The sequence below is a fragment of the Lacerta agilis genome, chromosome 17 (genome assembly GCF_009819535.1).
Source record: "Lacerta agilis isolate rLacAgi1 chromosome 17, rLacAgi1.pri, whole genome shotgun sequence".
Taxonomy (NCBI): Eukaryota; Metazoa; Chordata; class Lepidosauria; order Squamata; family Lacertidae; genus Lacerta; species Lacerta agilis.
In genome coordinates, this window is record NC_046328.1 from 17,273,734 (window position 1) to 17,284,554 (window position 10,821).

A 10,821-nucleotide genomic window follows, 5' to 3' on the forward strand; every position below is an offset into this window, starting at 1 on the left:
TGCATGAGAAGACCTGAGGTTCAATGCCTGGCATTCTTGGAAAGGGCAGCGAAATACTTTGCCTGAAATCCCGAATAGCTGCTGCTAGCCTGTGCATACAACACTAACCTAGACAGATCAATCGCCTGGCTCCGTATGATGAAGGGCCACAGCTCAGTGTCAGACCATCTGATTTGCATGCATTCAATCACCAGCATCTCCAGGTAGGATTGGGACCAACTCTTCTCTTAAAAACCTGAAATTCCTGGCCCTGTGAATTATAATCCTAAAATTATAATGCTCACCCAGCATTAGGAGTGGCCAACATTTGTATTTCTTCATCAGAAAATATAGTAACATGGCTTTTTTTTTAATATAAAAAAATTGTTCCAGCTTATTATTTTACTGCCAATCCAAGTTGTGCCTTTGTTAGTTACCTTGAGAATCCTGTACTCAAAAGTGGCAGAAAGTATTTTAAATGAACGGAGGTGCCAGGAATTTTATCTGGAATCTTTGGTCTACAAAATGTGTATGGTGGTCCATCCCAATTTAGGAAATGAAATATCTGAGCTGCCTTTAACAATTATACATCTTGAATCTTATTGATAATGTAATATTCAGCTGTTTACTTTGCTATCTTTCCCTCTTTACCAGGATTGGGGAACTTCAGGGCCTGGACCCAAATGTGGCCCTAGTCTAATGTTCAAAGACAAGAGTCTTTTTGGTTCCAGCCCTGTCCACCTGCCTCTTGGAATGTGGCCCAGGAGGGAATGCAGACCTCAAGCCAAGGAAGCATAGAGAAAGGGGTAGAGAACCCAGGTCACCAAAACTGGAATGCCAAATTGGTTAGAACGTGGTGCTGACAGCAGCAAGGTTACAGGATCTATCCCTATATGGGACAGCTGCATATTCCTGCATTGCAAGGGGTTGGACTAGATGATCCTGAGGGTCCCTTCCAATTCTACAGTTCTATGATTCTAACTGCCACTGGAATCCTCTAAACCGGCCTTCGCCAACCTGCCACCCACCAGCTGTTTTGGACCACAACTCCAATCAACCCTCCAGCCAGCCATGCCGAGGCCATGCTCAGCAAGAAGCAATAGGAGGGGCAGAAGCTGACAGCAGGAAACATTTAACTAAAGGGACAGGAACCCCAAAAGCCTCAGTCGTGCTTTGTTCACACTTGAGAGAACACAGCAATCACATTGAATTTTTTAAAAAATAAAATAAAAATAAAATCTCAACAAATCATGATTTAGCAACAGTGTCATCGGGATACTCTGCAAAATGTGGGTGAACATTTGGGAAATGTGGGTGCCAGGCTAGTTTGAAAATAACTTTGCTAATGCACAGAAGAGCAGGCAGGATCTAATCCCTAAGGAAGATCGAAGAAGCTCCAGTTCAGAATTATCTAGGAGCAGGTGGTTTTTTGTGTGTGGGGTGGGGGGTTTGCTGCAGTTTCCAAGCAGCATTGCTAGGCAATGAAGAAAAAGATAGCCTAAAAAAAGAAAAGGGAAAAAAGAGTGATACAGAGCCAGTTGCTAGAATTTTGTGTGAGAGGGAAAGTAAATCCATAATTGCTTTAGTATAAATTGGCAGCATTCTTTCTGCTTAACTGTTCACACTTTCATGGGAAGGCAAGGTATCAAGAAGCCAGCTTGTCAAGGCTAGATGCAGGAGAGAGAGGGACCCTACTGCAAAAATAGTTGCAGCTCTTCATAGAATCATAGAGTTGGAAGAGACCCCAAGGGCCAACCAGTCCAACCCACTGCCAAGCAGGAAACACCATCAAAGCATTCCTGACAGATGGCTGTCAAGCCTCCGCTTAAAGACCTCCAAAGAAGGAGACTCCACCACACTCCTTGGCAGCAAATTCCACTGTCGAACAACTCTTACTGTCAGGAAGTTCTTCCTAATGTTTAGGTGGAATCTTCTTTCTTGTAGTTTGAATCCATTGCTCCGTGTCCGCTTCTCTGGAGCAGCAGAAAACAACCTTTCACCCTCCTCTATAGGACATCCTTTTATATATTTGAACATGGCTATCATATCACCCCTCAACCTTCTCTTCTCCAGGCTAAACATACCCAGCTCCCTAAGCCGTTCCTCATAAGGCATCGTTTCCAGGCCTTTGACCATTTTGGTTGCCCTCCTCTGGACACGTTCCAGCTTGTCAGTATCCTTCTTGAACTGTGGTGCCCAGAACTGGACACAGTATTCCAGGTGAGGTCACCTGGAATACTGTGTCTTCGACTGCCTGCAGCCCAAGACCCCAACACCTCTGCTCACCGTCAGTTTATCAGTGTGCCACCCCTCCACAAAACTGTGCCTCAATCACCTCACAGTTACCAAATAAACAACAACAAAATTAACGTGTATTATAAACGATTAAAAAAAGAACCAGGTCAACAAGTGCAGAGAATATGTATCCATTAAGTTTTTGTATGAAATATGCAGAAATATGCAGAAACTTACCGGAATAATAAATCAAGATAACAAACTTTTTTTAAATAAAAGAATGGGAATGGTTTATTTAACATTTACAGATAAATTTCAAACAGATAAAAACATTGGCAAGATGATTGTAACAACCTGCAGTTTCATAAGAGTATATATATTTAAAGTAGATAATTAAATGAATTTGGATCTGCAGAAGATATTTAAAAATAAATTTAAGGAACCGCAGAAAGAGGGGGAAGGAAGTCAAACTTTGAAATGTTAAATTGGTTGTAAAACTAATGAAATGTATAAACTTGAAAAGTATAAATAAAAACTTTTTTAAAAAAACAAGTACATAAAATAAATCCACAGAGCCTCATACAAAAACAATGTAAAAAAGCTAACCTAATCTGACTGCTTAAAATGTAGCATCCTAGTACCAGCGATAGAAGAGAACAGCCTATCTATCTATCTATCTATCTATCTATCTATCTATCTATGTTCCCATTGTGTGTACGCCAGAAACCTATGTTCTCCGTAACCGCTGCACCAAACAGCATCAAATTAGGACAAAGCGTAACTTGACCATCAGGGAAGGATCTGGCATCATAAAAATTTAAAAAAACCCACACCTGTCATGCCTAATATATAGAATACAGGCAAAAAAAGTGGTGCGCCTATTATACCTCACCAGCAAAAGGAATGAAGACTCCAACAGCATCCAGTAGAAAGGCGGATTGCCCGTCGACATCATCAGACCTGGCCAGAGCAATGCTGGTGGGGTGGGGTGGGGCTGGGGTGGTCCCCAGTGCCCTCACCTAAAATGGCCACCGCAGCTTCGCATGCACCGAGAAAAAAAAAAAGACGGAGCAGGAGGCATGTCTGAGAGGTCGTACTGAGTAAGATCAGCTCTGAGGGGATTGTGTCGCTGGGGTGCGTAATTTTGGGACTAGGGTGGGGGAGAATGCTCTTTAAGGTCCCCAGTGCCCTCACTTAAAATGGCCGCCGTGCTGTTTTTACATGAGTAGAATGTGTTCTTTTATTTAAAATGTATCTCTGGGTTATTTGTGGGGCCGGCCTGGTTTTTTTACATGAGTAGAATGTGTTCTTTTATGTAAAATGCATCTCTGGGTTATTTGTGGGGCATAGGAATTAGTTCATCCCCCCCCCAAAAAAATAGTGCGGCCTACCACATGGTCTGAGGGAAAGTGGACCGGCCCACGGCTGAAAAAGGTTGCTGACCCCTGCTCTAAAGGGACAGGGAAGAATGGAAACGGGAGCTTCCAGAATACTCTCGGAGTCAGGAGAATTTTAAAAAGCAAACAAAACAAAACAAAATCCACAGCAACGCGTGGCTGGGCCAACTAGTTTAGGATATATTTGTTCGTGAGGTTCTTCCACTGCCTTAAGACAGGTATGAGGAACCAATGGCCGTTCCATCATCCCTGGCCATTGGCTGTGTTTCCTGGGGCTGATGGGAGTTGTAGTCCACCAACATCTCTCTGTAGGGCCAAAGATTCCCTACTCATGCTTTACAGCCCTTTTACGGTGTTGCCCTGATAATGCCCCTTCCTTGCTGGTTGGAGCATAGAGACAGGTGTGGGTTTGTGGGTGGGTGTAAACTATCCTATGGGACAAAGAAGGTTAAAACAGACATTTAGGAATAGGAATAGGAATAATTTATTATTGGCCAAGTACATTTTCCAACATACTTGGAATTTGTTTCGGCTACATTGCAATGTAAACATACAGACACTGTTCCTCTCACAATACAAAGAAGCAAGAAACCCCACCCATATTTTACCTCCCCTTAAGCTATACAACTATGAATTTAACAATTTAATGGCACAAGGGAAAAAATTATTCTTGTGCCTGGCCGATTTTGTATATGAAGTCCTGTAGCGACGTCCAGATGGAAGTAAATCAAGCAGATGATGACCGGGATGTAAAGGATCTGCTACAATTCTCTCTGCTCTCATTTATTGCTACGTCTACATTTGTTTTCAGCCCCACCCACCAGTGGCATAGGGCCCCCCAGAAACTTGCCAAGGAGGAAATGTGGCCCTCATCTTGAAAAACCTTCCTCGCCTCTTTTGTTTGGTTGTATTAATTGGTTTAATGATTAGCTTGGTTGTTTCAATATGAATAAATAATGGCAGGCAACGTTTGCAGTTAGCTCCTGTTGGGTGACTCTCCCTTTGAAACCTGCTCAGGTATCAGAATGGTTAACATCCGGAGTTGGCAGACTTACTCCCAGGGCGAAACTGCCAAGCAACCCTCATTAGCGCAACAGCACCACAAACACTTAATTTGTTATGTTGTTGTCGGAGCATCAGACCTGCAGTCATGAGGAAATCCTTGGAAAGGAGCCCAAGAGAGACGGACAGCATTGTCTCGCTCAAAATATTTCTGAAGGGAGAGGAGAGCGGTTGGCCAGGGATGAAGAAATAGCAGTGGGTGCCCAGCAGGCCTGTCCCAACCGTTCTGCAAGCTGGCAAAGGACCGTGTTGCAAACTGTTTCTGCCCCAGTTCCAGGCACCAAAGCTGGCAGGTGAATCTCATTTCAACGGGACAGTGGGATCCTCTGAGCTAGGCATGGACTGATCCATCGGTATCGGTTCTCTATGCTTTTTGTTTTTTCAACCTTAAGTTCATCTCTCCACATTTCCGAACCAAAAATTTATTTTTAAGAATCCTCAGTAAAGCTTGACAGCACGTTCATGCGATTTCCCCCTAATATATACTTTTTTTTGCAATGCAGTTTTCCATACAGGCAACTCCCCATTTATGCTTATATTGGGAACACTACTGGGAAAAGCCTTCAAGCAACCCTCTAAACCTCTGGAAACCTTTGGAAAAACCCTTTAAAACAAAAATTCACCAAACTCCACCACAAACCTCCTTGCTCTCCACAGGCCTCAAATGTCAGTGCAAAGGGTCCTGGGATTGCACTTGCAAAGGCTCAAGAGATTGCTAGATCCTATTTTCGTGCCACTTTTGGCATTTTTGTGTTCTTTCAGGGCCGTTTTTGCCCCTTTCCATGCCACTTCCAGGCTTGCGGCGATGTGCACGGGCACAGTCATGTGTGCCTTGAACGCACATCAGTGGGGAGTCTATAATTTAATACATGAATGCAACTTTCATTAATATATGCATTTATATGCACACAATTCCCAGAGCGGTTTAACAGTCAATCCCTCTTCCCCAGGGAACTCTGAGAAGTTTAATCTCTCAAAAATACTGATCTCCGGCAGTATAGAGGCTGCACCCTGGAATGCCGACCCTATCAAACCTGTTTGTTGAACCCTCTTGTCGCTTTTAGTGTGTCTGACCCTGCGCTTTTGTTCCAGTGTCTGAAAGGGGTGGAGAACGTCTCCTTGAATAGGAATGCAAAGTGAAGTGTGGTGTGGAATTATGTTAGTCTGGTCTCGGGGCCAAAACATAAATGTGCAGGCTTGGCTGCAGAGAGAAAGAAAAAAATGGCTTTCGATACCTTCGACCATGGTTATCCCCTGGCAATGAACAGATTATCAATGTACGTCCATTTCGCAAACCCACAGATAGAAATTCCCTTTTGCACTATCACTCCAATCATCCTGTTCATTGAAAAAATAGCCTCCCTTTCAGTCAATTCATAAGATTAAAAAGACATTCCTCCCTTGAATCTGATTTTTTGAAAAATGCTACTTCTCTTTCTTCTGCATTAAAAGATAGAGGATATTCTCAAGAGTATAATGCAGACAGCCCTTGATAGGGCCAAAAGAACACCCAGACAGAGTTTGTTGATATCCAAACCTAAAAATGAACATAACAGGATTTGGGGTTCCATCGAATATAATTGCTTATCCTCTTCCATTGAAAGAATCATTAAACAACATTGGCACATCATCTCCCACATTCCAGGTTGTGAGAATTTACCTGTTTTAGGCAAGAGAAGGACTAGATCATTCAGGGATGTCCTTACTCATACAGATTCATTAGAATATCATGATGAGGACCTACGAGTATCGGCAAAAGGGCATTACAGATGTGGGCATTGTACATGTTGTAAATTTGTGTTGCCTGTGAAATCTTTTACGAACACGCTCAATGGGAAACAGATTGTCCCGCAACAATTTTCCAATTGTTCAACTAAAAACCTGTGTATACTGCATACGCTGTGCTTGTGGGCTATTACATATAGGCAGTACCACACATGCAATTAGGACCAGAATTTCCGAACATAGATCCAAAATACGTAATAAATGTGTGGACGCCCCCCTGGTTCAGCATTTCCAGCAAGCAGATCATACAGAAAATGATCTGAGCTTCTTTATTCTGTGGACCCCTAAAAAAAACTACCTTTTAGAACTGTTGACACAAGAAGACTTTTGTTACAAAAGGAGTATAAATTAATATTTCAACTTGGAACCTTGCATCCCAAGGGTCTTAATACAGAATTTGATCTGGGATGTTATATTTAAGTTTGATATGTATGTTTTTCATTGAAGAGATACTGTACCTTTAACCATGCGACCATGTAATGATTGATTCCATTCACCTGCATTTGTATTTAAGGCTTGAAGCAAGTTTGTTGAACAACCTGCGCCTGTGAATATTTTCTTATTTTGTGTTAACTGTTCTGTCTAATTACGTAAGGTAAAGCTTGTTACTTTTGTTCTACAATTCTTTTTGTGTTAATATACATTGTAATTTGAGTATTGTTTGCATCATGCAGCCTCGAACTGATGAAGCTTTGTGGCGAAACCTGTTGCTAATCCGGAGGACAGGTCTTCTTTTACTCGCCCACCTGTGTTGACTTCATCATGGTGGTGGTTATATAAGAGCTACAGAAGAACGTTTCATCCAGTTCCTTCCTTCAGCCACCCATGTTAATTTCATCAGGGTGGTGTCAACCTTAGATCTACTGAAGAACTCTCCATTTAGTTCATCTTTTATGAACTGTTTTGAACCTTCTTTACATTTTTCTGTTTGCATCAGGATACTGTTCAATGCTTGGATCTTAGCCACTTATTGAATGGTTCAGTTATTCAGACATTGGAACGTTCACTGAGCATATAATCTATTCCATGTGTTTGGCAGAACCAGTAACATGTTTTTGGTTGTGTGAATGGTCATTAAAGGTTAAGGTAAAGGGACCCCTGACCACCAGGTCCAGTCGTGTCCGACTCTGGGGTTGCGGTGCTCATCTCGCTCTATAGGCCGAGGGAGCCGGCGTTTGTCCACAGACAGCTTCCGGGTCATGTGGCCAGCATGACAAAGCCGCTTCTGGCGAACCAGAGCAGCGCACGGAAACGCCGTTTACCTTCCCGCTGGAGCGGTCCCTATTTATCTACTTGCACTTTGAAGTGCTTTCGAACTGCTAGGTGGGCAGGAGCTGGGACCGAGCAATGGGAGCTCACCCCGTGGCAGGGATTCGAACCGCCGACCTTCTGATCAGCAAGCCCTAGACTCTGTGGTTTAACCCACAGCACCACCTGGGTCATTAGTTAACCTTTATTCAGCTATTATCCTAGTAAATTCCCTTTTACACTTATTAGCCAGATTGTGGTGGTTTGTTTTGGTTTATTTTCGATACCTTCAACCATGGTATCCTTCTGGAGTGGCTGTCCAAGTTGCTGGTGGGTGGGACTGTTTTGCAGAGGTTCCGGTCCTACTTGGATGGTCGTCCCCAGAGGGTGATGCTTGGGGAGTGTTCTTCAGCCCTGTGTGGGGTTTCTCAGGGTTTGATTTTATCCCCCATGCTGTTGAACAACAACATGAAACTGTTGAGTGGGGTCATCTGGAGTTTTGGAGGGTGGTTGTCAGCAATATGCTGATGTCACACAACTCCTCCTTTACATCTGCAGGTGTGGCTGAGGATGTGCTGGACTGATGTCTTGCCTGGGTAATGCACTGGATGAGAGCCAACAAACTGAAGCTCAATCCAGATGAGACAGAGGCACTGTTAGTGGGTGGCTCCCTAGACTAGGTGGATGGGAAGTTGCCTGCTCTTGATGGGGCTAAACTCCCTCTGATGTAGCAGGTACGTAACTTTGGGGTGCTTCTGAATCCTTTGGTGTCACTCGAGGCTCAGGTGGCCTTGGTGGCATGGAGTGCCTTCCATCAACAACATCTGGTGGCGCAGCTCAGCCCCTATCCACACAGGGATAGCCTAACTTCTGTTGTCTAGGCTCTGGTAACCTCAAGGTTAGATTACTGCAATGGATTATACATGGGTCTACCTCTGAAGTTGGTTCGGAAACTTCAGCTGAATTTGGTGGCCAGGTTGCTGACTGGGGCAAGAAGGTTTGGGCATATTACACCGATCCTGGCCTGACTTGCATTGACTGGCTGCCAATTTGTTTCTGGACCCAATTCAAGGTGCTGGCTTTGACCTACAAAATCCTTAAACAGCTCAGGACTGCGAAACCTCAAGGTACACCTCTTTCCATATGAACCGTCCAGGACCCTGCAATCATTATCTGAGGCCCTTCTTCGTGTGCCTCCTCTACGATACATTGGCAACACGAGAACGGGCCTTTTCTGCAGTGGCTTCCCATCTGTGGTCTGCTCTCCCCAAGGAGGCTCACTTGGCACCTTCATTACATATATTTTAGGTGCCAGGCAAAAAAAAAAAATCTATAACCAGGCCTTTGGCTGATTAAACATTCCATGGCCTTTTCAATGTGTTTGTGGGAGGGGGGTTATTGGTTTGTTTTTATTAAGTATTTTGTGTTCTCATTTTGTATTTTTATGTTGGGCACCGCCCTGTGATCTTTAATAATAATAATAATAATAATAATAATAATAATAATAATAATAATAATAATTTTATTATTATTATTAATAGTTTTGGCCAACTCAGAGCAGACTCAATGGGTCAGCAAACTTTTTCAGCAGGGGTACGGTCCACTGTCCTTCAGACTTGTGGGGGGCCGGACTATATTTTGAAAAATAATAATGAACAAATTCCTATGCCCCACAAATAACCCAGAGATGCATTTTAAATAAAAGTACACATTCTACTCATGCAAAAACACCAGGCAGGCCTCACAACTAACCCAGAGATGCATTTTAAATAAAAGGACACATGCTATTTATGTAAAAACACGCTGATTCTGGAACCGTCCATGGGCCGGATTTAGAAGGCAATTGGGCCGGATCCAGCCCCCGGGCCATAGTTTGCCTACCCATGATGCAGGCAGACCAAGATCCAAAGGGCCAGAGGCAGTCACTGTCAGTACAGTCAAAGGCCATGGTGCAAAGATGGTCAGGTTACAGAGGAGACAAGGTGTGGGGAACCTTTGGTCTTCTGGATGTTGCTCAGCTAAAACTCCCATCATCATCCCAGGCTAGTTCTGACATCAGCTGAGCTCAGAACAAAGAGATGGCTCTGATATTAGGGCTTTGTAGTTGAGGGTGGTCTTTCCTCCTACTTTGCATAGGCTAGTCCTCTGTTTGAAACGTTGTCCAGTCTATGTCTAGTGCAAAGATTGGATGCTCCCAGTAACACCTTCACAATTGTTTGGTTGTCCATTGTGGTTTGTCTTAGTTCCCCACCCTTACAAAATTTATACATCACCTGATTGTAAGAAAACTTTTAAGTGGTTGACACCTGGACCAAGCCCATCCGCAAGCTCACCTGGTCAAGCTTCTTCCCACCATAGTGAGGTTTAATGGACAGTAAGCCTGCAACGTAACACTCACGTTTCTTAGGTGATCGCAACCTTACACAGGCAATCGAAAAATAATGTTGTTGTTGTTGTTCAGTCGTTCAGTCGTGTCCGACTCTTCGTGACCCCATAGACCAGAGCACGCCAGGCACCCCTATCCTCCACTGCCTCTTGCAGTTTGGCCAAACTCATGCCAGTTGCTTCAAGAACAGTGTCCAACCATCTCAATTGAAAAATAAAGACAATTGAAAAATAAACAAACAAATAAATAAATTGGGGAAAACGTGGGGGAAATCAAAATATGTGGCAGCAGAAATGTCAAAAGGAGGTGGGAGAGGGGGAACCCACAGCTTGGCATTTCCATCAACCATTGCACTCCCCCTGGGAGAATGTTTGGGTGTCGTCAGAGAGTTGGAGAGTGCACCAGGGCCTAGAGAGAGCACAGAGGGCAAGCGGAGGTGGTCTGAGAGCGACGGTGAGTGCTGGCGATTTTTACGTTGGTTTTTTAATGGGTTGTTTAAGGCGCTTTCCTAGCTTTGTGCATTTTTGCGTTTGTGCACGGTTCCCGGAAACCAAAGCTTCACGTAAGTTGCAGGCTTACTGCATTTCTATTTAAACGGATAACAATGGTTTCTAAATTTGTATCTGCGCAGAATTTCATTTCTCCAAATCTGTGCTCGTGTTTTGAGGCAGCGAGTAACTGGATACCCTGTTTCTGCAGGGTACCAACCTCGGCAGAAGGTGCCATTTT